At 43.6% G+C, this 23,929-nt stretch overlaps 1 protein-coding gene and 1 long non-coding RNA gene across 7 annotated transcripts in view; one reads left to right on the forward strand and one right to left on the reverse strand.

Moving 5' to 3' along the window:
* LOC134910135 (NADP-dependent alcohol dehydrogenase-like) overlaps positions 1-23,929 on the reverse strand; it is a 465,879-nt gene that overhangs the window by 189,847 nt on the left and 252,103 nt on the right. The window lies entirely within an intron of this gene.
* LOC134944937 (uncharacterized) lies at positions 8,503-9,549 on the forward strand. Its single transcript, XR_010181999.1, has 4 exons — positions 8,503-8,553; positions 8,706-8,765; positions 9,381-9,404; positions 9,520-9,549. It is a non-coding gene; the product is annotated as an uncharacterized LOC134944937 (long non-coding RNA).

Raw genomic sequence — 23,929 nt, forward strand, 5'->3', positions numbered from 1 at the left:
CTCTCCATTATGAAATATATGTATCGACAATTTTATTTTGATTTTATTAACATTTATTCCTCTCTCTCTCTCTTTTTTATGGAAACCTTCTTGGGATTATTGGATGTCAAATGAGCATAAAAAACCACCACTCTGGTATTAGGCAAATACTATATATGAATACTTAGGGGGACATTTTCTAAGCAGTGATAAGAGCGGAGAAGTTAGCCAGTGGAGAAGTTGCCCATGGCAACCTATCAGCACTGAAGTAACATCTATAATTTGCATACTATAAAATGATACAGAGCTGGTGATTGGTTGATGGGGCAACTTCTCCACTGGCTCACTTATTCGCTCCTATCACTGCTTAGTAAATGTCCCCCTAAGTACCTTATTAGAAAAGTATGTAGTGGTGAGTTTTTTTCTGCTCAGAATTCAAATAATCGAAAAAAATCAATGATTCCCTTAACAAAGATGGCAGACAAGTAATCATCTAGAAGATCATCAAGCCTGGAATTGATCAATCAAGGCAACACCAAAGTGATAGTTACTGTCAGTAAAGTGATATACAGTACAGCCTCTTGATCAAAGGATTCCTTATGGATTGGGTCTAAACAATAGAAAACATTGTGGATCACATGTGAAACGCAAAACGTTACTTCCGCTGCCGTCACTTCTGGTAAATTGTGGAAATATCACTTCCGGTGACGTCTCTTCTGGTAAATAGTGGAAATGTCACTTCCAGTGACATCACATTGCCGGTCAAACGGAAACAGGAATTGGGCAGACACTTGTTAATCAATCCATTAGCTATAAGGTTTTTAAATCTCATCAGCATCCTGACACACCATTCGTTCTTGACAAAGGTCCAGTGACTGAAATGCGTAGCATGGACTGGTGTGCTGGAGTACCTGTGGACAGCAGTAATCTGGGGTATGACAAGCTCACTGCCGTGGTGCCTTGGCAACTCAGCCTGGGACCATTGATTGCTAATTAAAAACTAGCCCAACACATCTAACTACAAGTTTGAGAGAATCTGATCCTATTTATTCTGCAAAGTACCACTTTGAAATATTGTTTACTATGCACGCTGTAATTTTAATTACGCGAAGCCTGGAAACTACTTGAAAGGAATAAATTTATATTATTGTTTTTAAAATGTATTCATGTATTGCTGAAGATGTTATATTACATTTTTAAGAACTAAAGACACTCTATCCCTTTGTTAAATCAGAGGTGCATACTTAAAGAGGGAGAGATACGGGGAGTGGGGAATCCATTGCACAGGGAAAAAATTATTTACTCTATCTAGAGAGTTGGTAATAGAGAACCCCTAATACAGGTTGAGTATCCCATATCCAAATATTCCGAAATACGGAATATTCCGAAATACGGACTTTTTTGAGTGAAAGTGAGGTAGTGAAACTTTTGTTTTTTGATGACTCAATGTACACAAACTTTGTTTAATACACAAAGTTATTAAAAATATTGTATTAAATGACCTTCAGGCTGTGTGTATAAGGTGTATATGAAACATACATGAATTGTGTGAATGTAGACACACTTTGTTTAATGTACAAAGTTATAAAAAATATTGGCTAAAATGACCTTCAGGCTGTGTGTATAAGGTGTATATGAAACATAAATGCATTCTGTGCTTAGATTTAGGTCCCATCACCATGATATCTCATTATGGTATGCAATTATTCCAAAATACGGAAAAATCCGATATCCAAAATACCTCTGGTCCCAAGCATTTTGGATAAGGGATACTCAACCTGTAGTAGTAAGATACAATTGTTATATCAAACAGTGTGAGTGCGACCACAAATCATATTGTTGCAAAGGACAGACGGAAAGGATCTGTCTAGGGTGCACTAAATATTGAAATACAACATTTATTATTTTGTTTAAAAGTGTATTATAATACCACCCTGATGCAAACAACATTTATGCAAAGTATTTAAAAAAAAAACCATATTATAGTGGTGTAAAGATTAAATGACAATGTGAATACTTAAGAAGGAAATTGAAAAAGATATAAGATTTAAAAAAAAAAACCTAAGCGTTTTTATTGTGTCTACTCTTTAATGTATCACTATAGACAGTAACTGATAATTCTCTAGCTTTAATGCATGTTACTATTCATGTGAAAACTGGCAACAATTGTTGCATTGTGCTCAGCAAATATTCTTGGCAGTTTGCCTACGTACTGGATAATTCTGTTTTACCAGGATATATTTTATGATGTTAAGGGTATTGTATGATGTACTACTCCCATTAATATGGTGTACAGTATTAATGCCAAAGAGTCATACAGATGTAGCCACCTTTATCTTGACTGTTTCTCCGCCGAGACGGGCGTTTAGTCACGCTAATGCGATAGCTGAGTTTCATCACAGGCAGGCGCGTTGAGGCGATCTAGATACTCATCATGCATTACACATCTCCACCACTGTGTCGCTAATGCTCCACTAATCCAGTACTTTCGATCGTACAGTATAGCGGCGGATTGATCTACAGCTCTGGCAATACTGTAGGCGTAACGGGAGGCGGTGGAAAAAGTATGGAGTACTGTACAGTATGTGTATGGAGACGCAACTACAGTAATTGTGTAAAAGGAAGAATGTACAGTACAATGTATAAACACCGTGCTTTTAAAATATATGAGCGTCTGAGTTCGCTAATGCATAATGGGAATGGAGGACTAGCCGGAGGCGGAGGAAAACACCGTGCTTTACAAATGCGAGCGTCCGAGTCCTCTAAGGCATAAACCAACAGCAATGGGGCGGGGGCCGGCCGCTGTTTGCAGTACTTTCACACATGAAATTGGAAATCTCTCATGAGGCGTCGTGGGCTAGGGGTGAAGGCTCCCACCTCCCTCGCTGGGGGTCCAGGGTTCGAGACCTGATGTGCTTTCTTTCTTTCTTTTTTTTTTTTTTCTGTAATAATGCACTGTATTATTTTATTTACACTGTAAGACAGTCAATGGAAGGATGCACACAGATTTCACATAAATCAAAGTACATCTGCAGGAGCGATTCTTTACGCTAAATGCACCTAAACAGCGGGAATGAAATTAGTGTATTCTGACGCTACCAACTGAGCAAAACAGTACTGTAGATCTTCAGCGTTTGTGTATTGCACAGGACCTGAATTTCCTCCCTGTGCAGGCCCCCAGGGGGGAAGGGCGATGGGGGTAGGGGGGAGACGATGGAAAATACTGTGCCTTTGAAATGCAATTACATGAGCGTCCGAGTACACTACGGCATACTGTAAACCAACACCAATGGGAAGGAAGTGCCAACCTTATTTTTAATGTGTTCCCGTGACATTCACTTTAAAAAAAAAAAATTTCTCTCCAATACAGTACATCCAATGGAAGGATGCACACAGGTTTCACATACTGTACATTAAATCAAAGTACATCTGCAGGAGCGATTCTTTACGCTAAATGCAACCTACAGTACAGTACTGTAAGTGAGCAAAACAGTACTACAGTGGGCGTTTGTGTATTGCACATGACCAGCATTTGCATTCCCTCCCTGTCTACTGCATGATCTGTGCAGGCTCCCATGGGGGAAGGGCAGCAGGCTAGCCGGAGGCGGAGGAAAACACCGTGCTTTACAAATGCGAGCGTCCGAGTCCTCTAAGGCATAAACCAACAGCAATGGGGCGGGGGCCGGCCGCTGTTTGCAGTACTTTCACACATGAAATTGGAAATCTCTCATGAGGCGTCGTGGGCTAGGGGTGAAGGCTCCCACCTCCCTCGCTGGGGGTCCAGGGTTCAAGACCTGATGTGCTTTCTTTCTTTCTTTTTTTTTTTTTTTTCCTGTAATAATGCACTGTATTATTTTATTTACACTGTAAGACAGTCAATGGAAGGATGCACACAGATTTCACATAAATCAAAGTACATCTGCAGGAGCGATTCTTTACGCTAAATGCACCTAAACAGCGGGAATGAAATGAGTGTATTCTGACGGACTGTGCATCTTCGGTATTTGTGTATTGCATAAGACCTGTGAAGGCTCCCAGGAGGGAAGGGCGTAGGGCAAGACAGTGGAAAATACTGTGGTCAAAGAAAGGGCATATTTAAAACTAAGGGAAACTGTCACAAAGTACAGTAACTACAGTACTGTACGTTGAATGCCTGGACCGCACGACATCTGAGACGCACGACGTCTGAGGCGCACGACGTCTGAGACGCTCATTGAGCATAAGGACGGTTATGGCTGCTGTACGGGACCGTCCCTATGCTCTGGGTGAGCTGCGTCTCCTCGTTCGCTGGCGGGACAGAACTCTCGCCAGCAACGAGGAGAAGGTTAGGTCATATAGGAGGGCCAGCAGGGATATCCTCCGGACCTACAACCGGAGGAGAACGGTGAGGTCTCTCCAGAGGAGATGGAGCGACCTCGTGAGGAGGACCCCACGACGCCTGCAGGCCATAAGGGATTGTAAGTACAGTACATTACTGTAGATTACTGTACTTTAAGTTACTGTAGTTACAGGTACAGTACATTATAGCAGGGGCTGCTGTAGCAGCAGGTATCCGGTCTATATAGCACTGTACAGTATTTGTGGTAAACAAATGGTTAAACAAGGACCAAACATTAACCCGGGTCAAAAGGTCAATTTGTTTTTTGGCGTGGACCTAGATGGTGCGGCTTTTGAAATTGGTTGACACCAGTTACTGTAGGTTGACATGGTCGTTAAGTTGACATGGAAAAAGATCGACATGCGTTTTACAAAAACAATTGTTATTTTTTTAAACTTGTGTATATATACAGTAGTTCTTTACAATCCACGTGGTCTACGATTGTGCAGTGTACAGTATCATGCAGTGTACAGTATATGCAATGTATCACAGTGTATCGTGCTGCGTAATTGCAGCGTGTCATGCAGTGTACATTCAGTATATGGTATTGTGCAGTGAGTGTAATGCATAGTGAATCACATCGTGCAGCAGAGCCGGCCTTAGGCATAGGCAAACTACAGTAGGCAAATGCCTAGGGCATTTGCTATGCTTAGGGGCACCAGCAGCTTCTGCTGATTAAAATGATATGCGGCATGCCTATATTTTGCGTGACTGCGGCTGTATCTGTATCTGGCTAGGGCCAGCACTGTCGTGCAGTGTACTGTATACACATGTGGTAATTGCAGTTTTTTGTGTAGTGTACATTGTATCATATTTTGCAGGGAAATGTGCAGTTTGTCATATCACGCAGTGCATACACTATGCAGTCGTGCAGTGCATTGTGTGGTTTAATTGCAGTGTGTCGTGCAGTGTGCAGAAATTTGTGTTTCAGATAGTACAGTGTTCTAAGGGATGTTACTTTGGCAGAAATTATTCTAAGGGATGTTACAGTGGCCTAATGTGTTCTGACGTGCATTACTCTTGCATAATGTGTTATAAGGTTCATGACTGTGGCAGATCTCTACTTTGTGACGTAATGTGGATATACTACTGCACTACTGTGACGTACAGTACAGTAACGTGAATAAGGTGCTCTACTGTGTGACACAACGTGAATCAAGGACAGTACTGTGACGTGAATACGGTGCTCTACTGTGTGACACAACGTGAATCAAGGACAGTACTGTGACGTGAATACGGTGCTCTACTGTGTGACACAACGTGAATCAAGGACAGTACTGTGACGTGAATAAACTGCACTACTGTGACATGACGTGAATAAGATGAATTCAGGTGAGTACTGCATCATCTGTCATGAAATCAATTTGTAATGTAATGAACAGTACTGAGATGGTTAAGGGTGGGAGGGCTGCATGCTGATGTGTGTCATAATGTTTATAAGGGCAATGCTTATGTGTGTTACAATGTCTATAAAGGTAGTGTTCTGTCTAATACCCTGGACCTACTGTACTGTAGCGATACTGTAAGTGTACTGTACTGTATGTCACATTTAGAAATGTGCCCCTTAAGTTTTGAAGACAGTACAGTACACTATGCCCTCCTGAGTGATTAGGTGCAGGGTACTAGAATGAACAATTCCATTTATTGTGATGTCATAAAGATGCTGTCAATGTTGAATTTCATTGGCTGTACAGTATGCTGCCATTATACTGTGTATATATATATTTTTACAGGGCTGGTAGCACGACGTCACAGGAGGCGGGACAGGCGCCGCCAAGCTGGTAAGTATTGTCAAATACAGTAGTGTACAGTACATAGTGATTTCTATAGTCCCAACCCCCTGTCCTGACCATCACAGATAACTCGCTGCAATCCGTTAATGTTAAGAATGTCTGTTTACAAAACTAAATGTAAATATTAAACACAAAGTATAAATAACATTGTAGATAGCTGAATACCCGTGCTTCGCTACGGGATGAGGATGGTCAATTCCAGTGATAGTTGTTTGTTAATTTACGTTTGTTGGCGATCTAGTATATAGTACTGTATACTTTAAGCATACTGTATCTTGCTTCTCTGATGCAGATTGTTTATTGGCCGGACCCCTTTTTGGTCCTGGATACTGTACAGTACATGTTTCAAATTGACAGCTTCACTTACAGTACTGTTATTTTTTTTCCCACAGTACCACCACCACCACCACCACCACCACCACCTGCTGCGCTGCCAGGTATTGTGTAACGAGAATTCTGGTGCTACTGTCATCGTTGTTACACTACTGTACATGTGTCCTGGATACTGTACAGTACATGTTTCCAATTGACAGCTTCACTTACAGTACTGTTATTTTTTTTCCCACAGTACCAACACCACCACCACCACCACCACCACCTGCTGCGCTGCCAGGTATTGTGTAACGAGAATTCTGGTGCTACTGTCATCGTTGTTACACTACTGTACATGTGTCCTGGATACTGTACAGTACATGTTTCCAATTGACAGCTTCACTTACAGTACTGTTATTTTTTTTCCCACAGTACCAACACCACCACCACCACCACCACCACCTGCTGCGCTGCCAGGTATTGTGTAACGAGAATTCTGGTGCTACTGTCATCGTTGTTACACTACTGTACATGTGTCCTGGATACTGTACAGTACATGTTTCCAATTGACAGCTTCACTTACAGTACTGTTATTTTTTTTCCCACAGTACCAACAACACCACCACCACCACCACCACCACCTGCTGCGCTGCCAGGTATTGTGTAACGAGAATTCTGGTGCTACTGTCATCGTTGTTACACTACTGTACATGTGTCCTGGATACTGTACAGTACATGTTTCCAATTGACAGCTTCACTTACAGTACTGTTATTTTTTTTCCCACAGTACCAACAACACCACCACCACCACCACCACCACCACCTGCTGCGCTGCCAGGTATTGTGTAACGAGAATTCTGGTGCTACTGTCATCGTTGTTACACTACTGTACATGTGTCCTGGATACTGTACAGTACATGTTTCCAATTGACAGCTTCACTTACAGTACTGTTATTTTTTTTCCCACAGTACCAACAACACCATCACCACCACCACCACCACCACCTGCTGCGCTGCCAGGTATTGTGTAACGAGAATTCTGGTGTGACTGTCATCGTTACACTACTGTACATGTGTCCTGGATACTGTACAGTACATGTTTCCAATTGACAGCTTCACTTACAGTACTGTTATTTTTTTTCCCACAGTACCAACACCACCACCACCACCACCGCCGACACCATCCGAGAGCTCCGGAAGTGGTAATAATTACTTTTTGTTACAGACACACTAGTTTCTTACAGTATTACTGTAATTTTTGTATTTTACAATACTTGTCATCTTTTACACACAGACCGCCTCGTAATTGATACAGAGGCGGAGGAGGAGCTCATTCACATTGATTCGGGGGAGGAAGAGGAGCCAGATTATAGTAAGTACAGTAGGATTTTCTCAAGCCCATTCTTAAAAGTATTGACCAAGTCCACTTTTATTACTTTTCAGGCAGGGAATTCCAAACATGTACTGTACAGTATTTCCCTCACTGTGAAGACCCCTTTTCGCCTCTGTGCGAAATCGCCTCTACTTCAACAAGAGTTACTGTGCACGTGTCCTCTGTGTCCATCTTATCAAAAACAGTTCCTGTGTATTGTCCCCTTACTGTATACAGTATATTTGTAAAGGTTAATCATGTCCCCTCTTAATCTCCTCTTTTCCAATGTAAACATGCCTAGCCTGCCTTTCCTTGTATTCCATCTTCTCAATCCACTTCATCACTTTGGTCGCCCGCCTCTAAACCTTTTGTAGTTCCACGATATCCATTTTGTATTATGGTGCCCAAAATTGTGCATCCGACCCACCCTCCACTAGCCTAACCCTCCAATCATACTCTGAATCCACACTCTGCATTCTGAATGTCGGGATCCAGACAGCAGGTCTTTTAAATACAGTACTGTATGTCCCCTACCGCTGGACAGTCATTCTGCTCCTACTGTATTATGAATATATCTCTGCCTCCTGTAGCACTGTACTACTGTGCAATTTTGTAGTAACTGTACTCTACTGTATTTTGTTTATAATATTTTTTTATTTTCCACTCAGTAATTATTGACAGTGATGAGGAAGGGGAGAAAAAGCCCTCTCCCCAACTTGGTAAGTAAACTAAAGTATTGTACTGTACTGTACATTGTGTTAAACCAATGGGTTGGGTTTGCATGACCAGCAGTCAGGATTCTAGCGGTTAGGTGTAAAGTAGTGTATTTCCTGGAATGAACCTTTTTTTTCTCATTAATGTTTTTTCATAGTTCCTACACTGGAACAGGCCGCCGAGGAGGATGATGAATACGATGAGGCGGCATTTAGTGGTAAGAATTATCACTGACATTGATTTGATTCCACCAGAGTAGCACTTTTCATCAGATTTTTCAGGAAAATGCGTAGAAATCGGATAAAAATTGCACAAATCGGAATAGTGGATGGGGGACTTTAGATGATTGTTTTTGTTTGAACTGGTGATATTGCCCATACAGTAGCAACCAATCACATTCCACATTAACATTTATCTACAGTAGTTACACTTACAGACGATAATGCAGTACAGTAGGTAATATTTGTAATTGTCAGAGAAGTATCTTCATATACTGTAGTTAGAATTCTCATATTTGCCACTACAAATTACCACTACAGTAACTGCTAAATATTTTAAGTGTACTGTACAATATGCACATACAGTACAGTACTGTACAGTATGCATAATTCAAAGCAAAAAAGAGTTGCTACCTTAGTCTAGTCATAATCACCGGCATACGGGCCACTCACAAATTTTCTGATGGTCTCGGTGGGGTCCCTTGGAATCACCATGCCTGTCACAAGCATACCTTTTTTTTACCCACCTGTCACTAGGCCTGGACACTAGTTTACTATTACTATACTTTTTACTGTATACTGTATCTTATAATATTCTTCTCTTTTACCCACAGACGACGAGCCAGAATACCATTTTGGTAAATAAATATACTGTACAGTAGCAATAGTTGGTACTGCAATTACAGTATTTTTTTTCTCCAACATTACTTTAAGTCCAACTGATATGACTAACTGTATTTTATCTTTTTACAGTCCGTCGCCAACCAGTGGAGGAGACACCTGGTAATAAAATAGAAATACATAATGCACTGTACTGTATTCTAACTTACTGTAACATGTATAACACTGAGCTGATCATCTTCACACCCTCTGACATAACCTTACAGTACAAACTGTACTTTCTCTCCTTTTTCACCCTCTTCACTACACAAATGCATGCTGCGTTTCCTGACTACTGATATAATAGTGTGTAGAGCGTAGCGAGGCACCGTGCCCACCGCGTGGCGAGCGAAGCAAGCATGCAAGGGGCTGCTTTCCGCTCGCCGCCCCTGTCGGGATTGTGTGGTCGGGATTCCGGCGTCTGTATTTTAACTGCCGGGATCCCGTCCAGCGGGATTACGTACTGATCTCCAGTCTGAGCCTGCCCTAGGCATAGGCATACTTGCCAAATGCCCAGGGGCACAAGCAGCTTCTGCTGATTAATATGATATGCAGCATGCCTACAGTATATTCTGTGCATACAAAATGCATTACTAATGTGCAGCATTATGTGTATACAGTACTTTGTTGTGTAACATATACTGTAGCAAGGGCACTACTGTGTGGTCTAATGTGAACAAAGAGCAATATGATGTGATGCAATGTGAATAAGTGGGAATACTTTGAGGAGTAATGTGGTACTATCATATGATGTAACGAGAAAAAGAGACACTATTGCATGATATGTTGTGAATAAAGTTGCAGTACTGTGTGGCGTCATTTCAGATTGGGGAATTACTGTGTGGCCATGCCCCTTCCCAGCAAGAACATGCACCGTTTTGGGATGCACACCGAATGTGCACACTGTTGCTATTTTAAACATACAGTACAGTAAGTTGGAGGAGCACCAAAATGAGGACTGCTATGGTTGAGGGGTGATGGTGCTGGGAAAGGGGTACAGGCTCAGAGGCGGAAATAGCATCTGTGCAAGGGGGCAGCATCCAAAAACTTGACTAGGGAATCATATTATTTATGGCTGGCTCTGAGTACAGTCCACTATTATGGATAGTACTCCCTACAACACCACCTACAGTACTGTAACCCTCTTTTTTCTGAAGCGGTCATGAAATGTCATGACTGCTAATACATACAGTAAATGTCTACAGTATTTGTACTGTGGTGTTTTATTCCTTTGACAATTTGTTTATGACCTATTGAAGCTAAACTCTTGTACAGTACTTTATATTTTGAATACCAGCAATACAGTATAATACTGTACCTACAGTATACAGTAATAATTGTTTACTATTTGAATGTGACTAAATGTTTTTTTTTCTCCAATATAGTGCCAATTATTTATGGGGGCCCCAGACAGGGGCAAGACAGGTGGGCTGGCCCAGAAGCGGGCAGGCAGCAGCCCACTTATACAAGAGGTAAACTAAAGCAATGTTTAAATTACCTCGACAGCATACAGTAGTGTTTGATTTACTGTACTGACAATACAGTACTGTACATTGTAAATAACAATATTGTCTAATATAGAGTAAAGTACTGTATTGCCATTACTACACTGTAAAGTATTCAGTATTTGTTTTGTAATACTGTCCTTTTTTTCCCACAGAACAGTTGCAGCGTGCCATCCAGCTCCTGCGGGTGGTGGTCCACCTCTTAGTGGACCACTTTTTTAATTTTTTATTAAGATTAATTTAATTTTATTTAATAAAAATTTTTGTTCTTGTACTCCATTGTATAGTATCTTTTTCTACTGTATAAGATAGGCATACTGTACACCATACAATTATCTGGCAGATAATCTGCAAGATCTGGCTGTTTGTAATGAAATTCTCTCCTAATTTAGCTGTGGTGTACAGTACCTCCTGAGTGTGCTGGGGTGCTTTCTGGCCAGTTTGGGGTGATTTGGAGCAAGTTTGGTCGGCCATCTGGCCGACATGTGCTGTCGACTGTTTGGCAAACATGTGTTTTCACTCCAGCATGTGTGTGTCAGGCATTTTGTGTGTGTCAGGCATTTTGTGTGTGTCAGCCATTTTATGTGTGTCAGCCATTTTATGTGTGTCAGCCATTGCTGTGTGGTTCCACAAATGTTAGCGTGTCAAAGTGCTGACCACTGACACCACTATTTCACTTTGTACCGCATGCCTTTTGTGGAACCACACAGCCCAGCATGACTTATTGCTGGGCTGTGTGGTTCCACAAATTTTCTTGGAAAACAAATGAACATGAGTGTCTTTACTTTAATACTTTTTTTTTTTTCCCCCACAGATATCTATATACACAAGAAAAGAATGTAACGAAGAACAAACTACTTTTTTGTTTTAATTAACTTTCAAACTTTATTTAAAAAAACACCTTTTTTTTCTTCAATAAACTTTTAAAAATAGAAGTTTCCTGTGGTTTTTATTAAAATATGAAATGCAAGATGCCTAACCAAGTTGTTTTACATACAGTATACCACTCTTAATTGAATTCCCATCATACAGTAGTACTAATTTATACAGTACAGGAAGTTGGGAATACAAACATTGGAAACCACGTCATGTTTATTTTAAGAAACACTTTATTTACGGACAAAATCATTTGGAACATGTAACATCACACATACTGTACTGTATTGTAATAAAGCCAACATCACACATACTGTACGGTACTTTAATCAAAAGGTAACAGCACAAATACAGTAACAATATCAACTTTAACATTTTTATAATTTATTTTTTTGTGGTGGTGGTGCGGGGTAATGGTTTTTGTACTTTATTTTTAGGTTTTGCTTTTTTGAATTATTTTTCGTTTTTGTCTTTTGCTTTTTAACACTGTCGCATACGGACACCAGAATAGAGGACTGACAACAGCAGCCCCTGGATGGAAACGCAGCCCAAGGCCCCAGATGGACACAGCACAATGGACTCGGCTGCTACTGGATAGATACAGCAGCGCCCAAAAAATCAACAGGAATAAAAGGGGCAACTTGTAACAGGCCCTTACATTACCAGGAATGTGGTGAGCCAAGTTCATGCACTCCCCTTTGAGTAACCAAGCTGCTCCAAGTGGATTCAGCACAGTGCATGCAGCCCCAGAAAATGTACAGGTCATACAGGTACATTGACACAATTTTTTAGCTTCAGCTGTGTGAAGCTGATGTGCTGAAGCTAGGAGGTAGGTAATGATCTGGTTTCATCATAGTCGAGCTTCCAAGTCATTTTCCTCTTCGTTCTCAGCACAGAGTTTATGGTATCCCTTATCTTCCTCTTTTCTGGATCACCAATCCTCACGCGGCGTTCACACCTAGCCATGATGTCATGTACCAGATTTTTGGGCAGCGGAAGTTTGCCCTTGGAACCATCAAAGTTCACACGATTGGCCCACGTCAAGTATTTGTCGTACCGTACATGGTGCTGGAACAGAGAATATGCATATTTCTGAATATGTCCATTTGAAGCTCTGTACAGATGGTCGTCCAGGGAAGTTGAGATGACAGCCAGGGCAATATTGTTCAGAGAGCCTCCGAATGTATTGCGAAGTGGCCTGTGAGCAGGTGTGCTGGTCATCATTGGTGTTCCTGGCAACAGCACACTTGAATCCAGGCCTCTGCAGTCGTCCAGCCCTCTGCGGTCGTCCAGGCCTCCTCTGCGGTCCTCCAGGCCTCCTCTGCGGTCCTCCAGGCCTCCTCTGCGGTCCTCCAGGCCTCCTCTGCGGTCCTCCAGGCCTCCTCTGCGGTCCTCCAGGTCTCTTCTGCGGTCCTCCAGGCCTCCTCTGCGGTCGTCCAAGTCGCTGACTTCGTCCAGTCCGCTGCTGTGGTCCAGGCCTCCTCTGCGGTCCTCCAGGCCTCCTCTGCGGTCCTCCAGGCCTCCTCTGCGGTCCTCCAGGCCTCCTCTGCGGTCCTCCAGGCCTCCTCTGCGGTCCTCCAGGTCTCTTCTGCGGTCCCCCAGGTCTCTTCTGCGGTCCTCCAGGCCTCCTCTGCGGTCCTCCAGGTTTCCTCTGCGGTCCTCCAGGCCTCCTCTGCGGTCCTCCAGGCCTCCTCTGCGGTCCTCCAGGCCTCCTCTGCGGTCCTCCAGGTCTCTTCTGCGGTCCTCCAGGTCTCTTCTGCGGTCCTCCAGGCCTCCTCTGCGGTCGTCCAAGTCGCTGACTTCGTCCAGTCCGCTGCTGTGGTCCAGGCCTCCTCTGCGGTCCTCCAGGCCTCCTCTGCGGTCCTCCAGGCCTCCTCTGCGGTCCTCCAGGCCTCCTCTGCGGTCCTCCAGGCCTCCTCTGCGGTCGCCCAAGTCGCTGACTTCGTCCAGTCCGCTGCTGTGGTCCAGGCCTCTGCGGTCCTCCAGGTCTCTTCTGCGGTCCTCCAGGCCTCCTCTGCGGTCGTCCAAGTCGCTGACTTCGTCCAGTCCGCTGCTGCGGTCCCCCAGGCCTCCTCTACGGTCGTCCAGGCCTCCTCTGCGGTCGTCCAGGCCTCCTCTGTGGTCGTCCAGGCCTCCTCTGCGGTCGTCCAGGCCTCCTCTGCGGTCCTCCAGGCCTCCTCTGCGGTCCTCCAGGCCTCCTCTGCGGTCCTCCAGGTTTCCTCTGCGGTCCTCCAGGCCTCTGTGGTCGTCCAGGCCTCCTCTGCGTTCGCCCAAGTCGCTGACTTCGTCCAGTCCGCTGCTGTGGTCCAGGCCTCCTCTGCGGTCCTCCAGGCCTCCTCTGCGGTCGTCCAAGTCGCTGACTTCGTCCAGTCCGCTGCTGCGGTCCCCCAGGCCTCCTCTACGGTCGTCCAGGCCTCCTCTGCGGTCGTCCAGGCCTCCTCTGCGGTCGTCCAGGCCTCCTCTGCGGTCCTCCAGGCCTCCTCTGCGGTCCTCCAGGCCTCCTCTGTGGTCGTCCATGCCGCTGACTTCGTCCAGTCCGCTGCGGTCCTCCAGGCCTCCTCTGCGGTCCTCCAGGCCTCCTCTGCGGTCCTCCAGGCCTCGGTCGTCCAGGGCGCTGACTTGAACCGCTTGGTGGTGTGTTGCAATGATGGTGCGGCAAACTCCAACTTGCCATTCTTCCCTCGTTTGTTCAATGACTTTCTTCATGGCTTCTACCATCTGTTCCTTTATGCCTTCTTTAAGGCCAGCCACATCGGTCTGCAGCTGATTGACCTGTCCACCAACTTCTGACTCCATATTGGTCACCTTACTGAGTAGCTCCTTTAGTAAAACAGGACAGGTACACTGGCAGTCCTGCACTTTGGTGTTCACATCTGTGAAATGCAACCTTCTTCGTGGTGAATGTGTCATGTCTTCTTGTCCAGAGGTGGCTACATGGTCCAAAAAAGAAGCTTCCTGATGCAGCGTGTTTGTCACGTCCTCTAGCACCGGTATTTCCAGATTCATTGGCTGAACACTGTGATCTGCAGGAGATGGAACAATTACATCATTTGCCACACCACATATCAGCTCCAACGTATTATTCTTTGCCTTGGCATTTTTTCGTGGTTTCACCACATTTTCTTTCTGAGCCGCCTTGGCAGTTTTCTTCTTCTTTTGTGGGACTACTGCAGCAAGTTTCGGTGCCACTGATGGGTGGGTTTTGGCACTCCCGTAAAATCTGGTAGTCTGCATTCTTTGTCTTTTGTCTAAAAATATAAAAACCACAATAAGAAAACATGTAAAGCACAGCATGCTAAAAATAGCAAACAACTGTACATTTTCAAATAAAGTGCACAACAGTAAAGTGCAAATACTGTACAGTATTTGCCTTTTTTCCCTGTGCCTCCCAACAAGAACCTCTGCAGGAGGGACAGAATGCTCTGTTACGGACTTCAGTTTAAATATACAGTATGATTACCATCACCTGTGCGAACAACTATACTGTACAGTAGTTACAGTATTTGATAAGATAGGTGTTTCACCACAAGTGATAGCAATCATTCAGTACTACTGCACATACCTGTAGTACACCGGGATAAGCAAGGTCTATGTACATTACGTTATACCGAGCTGGATCGCTTAGCAACCTGACAAAATGGCCACCGACCGTGAACTCCCAGCACGTGGCAGCGCTTGGATATGGAGTGAGATACAGTATGGTACAGTCCAGGGGCAATGCTGAAGGAGCGTCACAATCCCCTAGCTCAATTACTAGAGCCATCTTAACAGCAGTGTGGGCCCCTGGACACAGCAATGCACTGGGGCCCCTACCCACTCACCAGCGGAAGGGGTGGGGGGAGCTATCAGCGGCAGCTTTGATGCTCCGCGGGGGATAGGGGGGGTTCTATCTTTCGCTCAGTATGTACAGTAGGACCTGGAGAAATAATTTCTGCTAATTATTCCTTTACTGCACAGATGGGGCAGGAAGGAGAACACTAAACTGTAGAAGGGGGCATTGTGCTGAATGAAGGGGCCCTGGTACATGACTTCCAGGGTGGTAGGGGGTGTTTAATACACAGGGGAGGAGTGGATAATGGAGTGGGCTTAATATTAGTGTTATGGACTGCAATTAGTTTCCTGTATGAAACAGATACAGTACAGTAAATAACCCTCCTTGGAAGTGAATGGGCCCTGTGAGACTTACAGTAGTGTACAGCATAAGGGTCGACTGACATGATGTACAAGCATTACATACAGTACATGTCAGTACTGTATGTAAATTCTTCAATTATTGCCTAACAACAATGCTGCTTACTGTATATTAAATACTGTAGGCCTAGAAATGTGCATCTCAATATAGTAGTTAAAAACACAGGGGCCTATGTGGATAAGCGAGTTCTATGCACACTAAAAATGGCCACCGACCGTGAACCCCCAGCACGTGGCAGCGCTCGGATATGTAGTGAGATACAATATGGCATACATTTCACAGTTCAGGGGGCAATGCTGAAGGAGCGTCACAATCCCCTAGCTCAATTACATTGGGATATGCGAGGTCTATGCACATTACGGTATACCGAGCTGGATCGCTTAGCAACCTGACAAAATGGCCGCCGACCGTGAACTCCCAGCATGTGGCAGCGCTCGGATATGTAGTGAGATACAATATGGCATACATTTCACAGTTCAGGGGGCAATGCTGAAGGAGCGTCACAATCCCCTAGCTCAATTACATTGGGATAAGCGAGGTCTACTGTATGCACATTACGGTATACCGAGCTGGATCGCTTAGCAACCTGACAAAATGGCCGCCGACCGTGAACTCCCAGCACGTGGCAGCGCTCGGATATGGAGTGAGATACAATATGGCATACATTTCACAGTTCAGGGGGCAATGCTGAAGGAGCGTCACAATCCCCTAGCTCAATTACATTGGGATAAGCGAGGTCTACTGTATGCACATTACGGTATACCGAGCTGGATCGCTTAGCAACCTGACAAAATGGCCGCCGACCGTGAACTCCCAGCACGTGGCAGCGCTCGGATATGGAGTGAGATACAATATGGCATACATTTCACAGTTCAGGGGGCAATGCTGAAGGAGCGTCACAATCCCCTAGCTCAATTACATTGGGATAAGCGAGGTCTATGCACATTACGGTATACCGAGCTGGATCGCTTAGCAACCTGACAAAATGGCCGCCGACCGTGAACTCCCAGCACGTGGCAGCGCTCGGATATGGAGTGAGATACAATATGGCATACATTTCACAGTTCAGGGGGCAATGCTGAAGGAGCGTCACAATCCCCTAGCTCAATTACATTGGGATAAGCGAGGTCTATGCACATTACGGTATACCGAGCTGGATCGCTTAGCAACCTGACAAAATGGCCGCCGACCGTGAACTCCCAGCACGTGGCAGCGCTCGGATATGTAGTGAGATACAATATGGCATACATTTCACAGTTCAGGGGGCACTGCTGAAGGAGCGTCACAATCCCCTAGCTCAATTACATTGGGATAAGCGAGGTCTATGCACATTACGGTATACCGAGCTGGATCGCTTAGCAACCTGACAAAATGGCCGCCGACCGTGAACTCCCAGCACGTGGCAGCGCTCGGATATGTAGTGAGATACAATATGGCATACATTTCACAGTTCAGGGGGCAATGCTGAAGGAGCGTCACAATCCCCTAGCTCAATTACATTGGGATAAGCGAGGTCTATGCACATTACGGTATACCGAGCTGGATCGCTTAGCAACCTGACAAAATGGCCGCCGACCGTGAACTCCCAGCACGTGGCAGCGCTCGGATATGGAGTGAGATACAATATGGCATACATTTCACAGTTCAGGGGGCAATGCTGAAGGAGCGTCACAATCCCCTAGCTCAATTACATTGGGATAAGCGAGGTCTATGCACATTACGGTATACCGAGCTGGATCGCTTAGCAACCTGACAAAATGGCCGCCGACCGTGAACTCCCAGCACGTGGCAGCGCTCGGATATGTAGTGAGATACAATATGGCATACATTTCACAGTTCAGGGGGCAATGCTGAAGGAGCGTCACAATCCCCTAGCTCAATTACATTGGGATAAGCGAGGTCTATGCACATTACGGTATACCGAGCTGGATCGCTTAGCAACCTGACAAAATGGCCGCCGACCGTGAACTCCCAGCACGTGGCAGCGCTCGGATATGGAGTGAGAGATGGTATACATTTTAAAATACACCGGGATAAGTTGTATAGGCCATGGAGCAATGCACAGGGACATTCATCATTTACGTACAGTATATAAATAATTGTAAACCGTAAATGAAAGAATTACCGGTCAAATACTGTATGACGAAACTGTGTCAATGAGCTGGAACAGTATGGCCTGTGAAGAAGTTTTCGAAGGCAGAAACGGAGAGCAAATTATCAGGAGATTTCTGAAAGGTCGGAGAAGATCCACACAGCAAGTCTGCCTACGAGGAAACAGATTTGCAAAGTGGGTAGCGGGCGGTGACTGAGACGCTCTTTTATTCACATTCAAAAGTACAGTATGCTCTGTGATTGGTGTAAGGATGAATGCGCCTATATTGGCACCAATCACAGCGGTAAGAATTCCTTTTGTGTGAATGTGAATAAAAGAGCGTCTCAGTCACCGCCCCGCTACCCACTTTGCAAAGCTGTTTCCTCGTAAGCAGACTTGCTGTGTGGATCTTCTCCGACCTTTCAGAAATCTCCTGATAATTTGCTCTCCGTTTCTGCCTTCGAAAACTTCTTCACAGGCCATACTGTTCCAGCTCATTGACACAGTTTCGTCATACAGTATTTGACCGGTAATTCTTTCATTTACGGTTTACAATTATTTATATACTGTACGTAAATGATGAATGTCCCTGTGCATTGCTCCATGGCCTATACAACTTATCCCGGTGTATTTTAAAATGTATACCATCTCTCACTCCATATCCGAGCGCTGCCACGTGCTGGGAGTTCACGGTCGGCGGCCATTTTGTCAGGTTGCTAAGCGATCCAGCTCGGTATACCGTAATGTGCATACAGTAGACCTCGCTTATCCCAGTGTAATTGAGCTAGGGGATTGTGACGCTCCTTCAGCATTGCCCCCTGGAGTGTGAAATGTATGCCATACTGTATCTCACTACATATCCGAGCGCTGCCACGTGCTGGGAGTTCACGGTCGGCGGCCATGTTGTCAGGTTGCTAAGCGATCCAGCTCGGTATACCGTAATGTGCATACAGTAGACCTCGCTTATCCCAGTGTAATTGAGCTAGGGGATTGTGACGCTCCTTCAGCATTGCCCCCTGAACTGTGAAATGTATGCCATACTGTATCTCACTACATATCCGAGCGCTGCCACGTGCTGGGAGTTCACGGTCGGCGGCCATGTTGTCAGGTTGCTAAGCGATCCAGCTCGGTATACCGTAATGTGCATACAGTAGACCTCGCTTATCCCAGTGTAATTGAGCTAGGGGATTGTGACGCTCCTTCAGCATTGCCCCCTGAACTGTGAAATGTATGCCATACTGTATCTCACTACATATCCGAGCGCTGCCACGTGCTGGGAGTTCACGGTCGGCGGCCATGTTGTCAGGTTGCTAAGCGATCCAGCTCGGTATACCGTAATGTGCATAGACCGCGCTTATCCCAATGTAATTGAGCTAGGGGATTGTGACGCTCCTTCAGCATTGCCCCCTGGAGTGTGAAATGTATGCCATACTGTATCTCACTACATATCCGAGCGCTGCCACGTGCTGGGAGTTCATGGTCGGCGGCCATGTTGTCAGGTTGCTAAGCGATCCAGCTCGGTATACCGTAATGTGCATACAGTAGACCTCGCTTATCCCAGTGTAATTGAGCTAGGGGATTGTGACGCTCCTTCAGCATTGCCCCCTGGAGTTTGAAATGTATGCCATACTGTATCTCACTACATATCTGAGCGCTGCCACGTGCTGGGGGTTCACGGTCGGTGGCCATTTTTAGTGTGCATAGAACTCGCTTATCCACATAGGCCCCTGTGTTTTTAACTACTATATTGAGATGCACATTTCTAGGCCTACAGTATTTAATATACAGTAAGCAGCATTGTTGTTAGGCAATAATTGAAGAATTTACATACAGTACTGACATGTACTGTATGTAATGCTTGTACATCATGTCAGTCGACCCTTATGCTGTACACTACTGTAAGTCTCACAGGGCCCATGCACTTCCAAGGAGGGTTATTTACTGTACTGTATCTGTTTCATACAGGAAACTAATTGCAGTCCATAACACTGAAGTTGTATTTTCAGTACTGTACAGTATACAATACTTAAATTTGAACATCAGGTACTGGATAGTAAACATGTACTGTACAGTATTAACTTCTATCATAAAACTCTTATGCATTTTCAGATGTGTAAATTTTAGACTACAGTATTCACAAATGTTTTCTCTCCATACAGGAATTATAGTTGGACAACATGCCAGTAACTATCAACAAAACGATGAGCAAGATAATCGCCAACATGAAAAAAGAAAATAAAACCATCAAAGAGATCCATGCATGGCTCAAGGAAAGTGGCATTATAGTCACTTTAGAAACGGTGCGCTATCATGCATTCGAGAGAACAACGCCCAGATTTGTATTTCCTACAAAATGCACATGGTACGTACTGTACACTACTGTAATGTTTAAATTACTTGCTTTATACCATAAACAATTTTTTTGAAATAAAATAAAAACTTCATCAATTGTAACTGTGATTGCGCTGTTCATGAATTCATATTTTTCATACTGTATTGTACTGTAGGAGAGTGCAACAAATTGTGGAGGAACTAACTCGTGAGGATGATGAGCGTACTGCTCTGCAAATAAAACAAATTCTCCATTCCAAGTATGACCTGGACATATCGGCCACCAGCATCAGAAGGATGCGACGGAAAATGGGATGGACCTTTGGCGCAACAAGGTAAAATACTGAAAGCAGTATAAACCATACAGTAAATGCACTGTTAATAATCCCTTGATACGTGATATAATAATGCCATAAATCATTATACAGAGTGTGTACTTTATACTATATACAGTATGTGTGTGTGTATATACTGTATATATTCTATCCCAAAAGAGATACCTACTGTATAGGCACTCAGAGACAGCAATGAAGCATTGCCGGCTTATTGTGATGATTACATACTGTATACTGTGTGTGTGTGTTTGTGTGTATGTACAGTATGTATATATATATTACTCTGTATGTAACTTAATGTACTGTATGTACAGTTTAATGTATACAGTAGGTATATAATACAGTATACTGCACATACAGTCTACTGTATATACAGTAATCTGTAAATCTGTAATTTCATAACTGTATCTGATTTCATTATTTTTGGCTCTTCACAGGATATCTCCAATGATAAGAGATGTGAATAAAGAAAAGAGAGTGGAACAGGCACGGCGATGGATTGAGAGTGGTGAAACATTTGATGATGTCATTTTCACAGATGAATCGTCTGTTGCCCTTGAGCGGTTCTCCAGAATGTCATTCAGGAAACGTAACCATATCTCTTTAAAACCACGCCCAAAGCATCCATTGAAAGTCCATGTATGGGGAGGCATATCACGATTAGGAGCTGGTCCCCTATTATTTTTCGAAGGTACAGTACTATACTTTATTCTGTGCCTGTGTTCTGTAAAAATACATGTTGTACTGTAGAGTACGTGTAACTGCACAATAAAAGGAGTTGCTTATTAATGAACAACATTTTTTGATTTCTGTAGGAATCATGGATAAGAAATTTTTCCAAGAAACAATAGTAGAGAAATGTATGGTGCCATTTGTGAATAAATATTACCCAACTCACCATAGGATATTCCAAGACAATGATCCTAAACACTCCGCCTCAGCCAAATTTATGGAAGAGAAAGGTATGAATTGGGAACGCACACCACCAGAGTGAGTATTCTTTCAACAGTGTACAAGTAAAATTTTGGATAGCACTCTAGTACTGTAAAAAAAAATTTTGTTTAATAAACAGTACAATATTGTATGTTTAATTTTCTCTATTTACTGTAATGTAATTAATTTTTTCTATGCGCTTTTTTTTTATTTTTATATAGATCACCAGACATGAACCCAATCGAATTAGTGTGGGCTCAATTGAAGAGGTACGTTAGGAGTGTTGCAAAGCCAACAACAAAACAGCAACTGGTGGATGGGATAAAGAAATTTTGGCTAGAAGTACTCACACCTGAACATTGTAATAATTATATAAATCACCTGTATAAAGTATTACCTGTTGTAGTTGAAAGAAATGGTCAAGCCACAAATATGTAGTTCTGTATTTTCTGTTTAAAATTTTAAATTGGTGCATTATTAAAAAAAATGATAAAATTGCCTTTGTCTGATTATTGCATAAACTAATGTAGAATATTATACAGTAGTAATGTTATTGATGTGTACTGTATGAACAGTTATTTTCAGTTTTATAAGTCCTGAATAAGAGTACTGTACATTTTGATCAGTGCAGTACATGGAATCGGATGTTGTAATACTTTATTTTTACATTAATATTGATGTTTTTCCAATAAATATTCAATTTTACAGTATGGTACGGTACAGTACATGAGGGTACCTGTACAGTATGATACGTCATTATGGGGGAGAAATACTGTATCCACTAAATGTACAGTAAAATGTTTTTTTCTTATTACAAACACACAAATGCATCTCAGATGGAAATATGCTATACACAGCAGACAGCTTATGGTGACAGAACTTCCCTACTGTATCCCCACCCATAGTCGTGGTATATTTTAGATTGCCTAATGAGACACTCCTGCAGCATTGCCAATGATTCATGTAAAACCTGTGTGCAAACAGTATCTGTATTGAATGCAAAGTACAGTAAGAGTACAGTATACAGTATTATCAGAGCCAAACCTGACCAACATGATGCCCTAGGCTAGATTTTGGCTGATGCCCTCTTGCACAGATGCTACGTAGTTCCGCCTCTAACCCTGCACCCCTTTCCCAGCACCATCACCCATTTTGGCGCTCCTACCCCCTATAATCTAAATAAGAACAATGTGCACATTTAGTGCCAGCCCAAAACAGTGTACAGTATGTTCTTGCTGGGAAGGGGCATGGTAACACAATAATACCCGAAGATGAAATGACACAACACAGTACTGCAACTTTATTCACATTATATCATGCAGTGGTGTCTCTTATTCTCATGACATCATATCATAGTACCACATTACTCCTAACAGTAATGCCCCTTATTCACATTACACCCCACCACATTCATCTTTATTTACATTAGACCACAGGTTCTCAAACTCAGTCCTCAGGACCCCACACAGTGCAGGTTTTGCAGGTCTCACAGAATCACAAGTGAAAAAATTAGCTCCACCTACTGTATGGACCTTCTAAAATGTGTCAGTTAGTAATGAATACATCTGTGCACTTGCTGGTTTACCTGCAAAACATGCACTGTGTGGGGTCCTGAGGACCAAGTTTGAGAACCACTGCATTAGACCATGCAGTAGTGCCCTTTCCTTATGTTACACCAGAAAATATTGTAGTACACCTTATACACATACAGTACAGTAATGCCACACATTAGTAATGCATTTCATATTTAAATTTTCTGATTTAATTTCATAGAGCCGCAGTCACTCACAGAATATAGGCATGTACTGTAGCATCTCATTATATTCTGCAGAAGCTGATTATTCCCGTTTGGCTAGTTTGCCGCCTCTGTACAGTATATCACAATAGAAAAAAGTTATAGTGTCAGTGAAAAAAGCACCTCATGACAGATACTGTACACAAGCTCATGTCTAAATACTGTATACTGTAAGCAGTGACATTAAGGGGTACAGTACTGTATATGCAATTGCAGTCGAATTCCGGCAGGAATACGGAAAAAATGGACACGGGATCCCCCATCTTTTTAGAACCAGCACCGGGCTCTGCGCCTGGTCCTGGTGCAAAAAATAAGGGGGACAAAAAAAGCGTAGGGGTTCCCCATATTTTTTGAATCAGCACTGGGCTCCACTAGCTGGACAGATAATGCACAGCCGGGGGAGACTTTTATACCGGTCCCTGCGGCCATGGAATTAAATACCCA

The sequence above is a fragment of the Pseudophryne corroboree genome, chromosome 1, assembly GCF_028390025.1.
Source record: "Pseudophryne corroboree isolate aPseCor3 chromosome 1, aPseCor3.hap2, whole genome shotgun sequence".
NCBI classification, from domain to species: Eukaryota; Metazoa; Chordata; class Amphibia; order Anura; family Myobatrachidae; genus Pseudophryne; species Pseudophryne corroboree.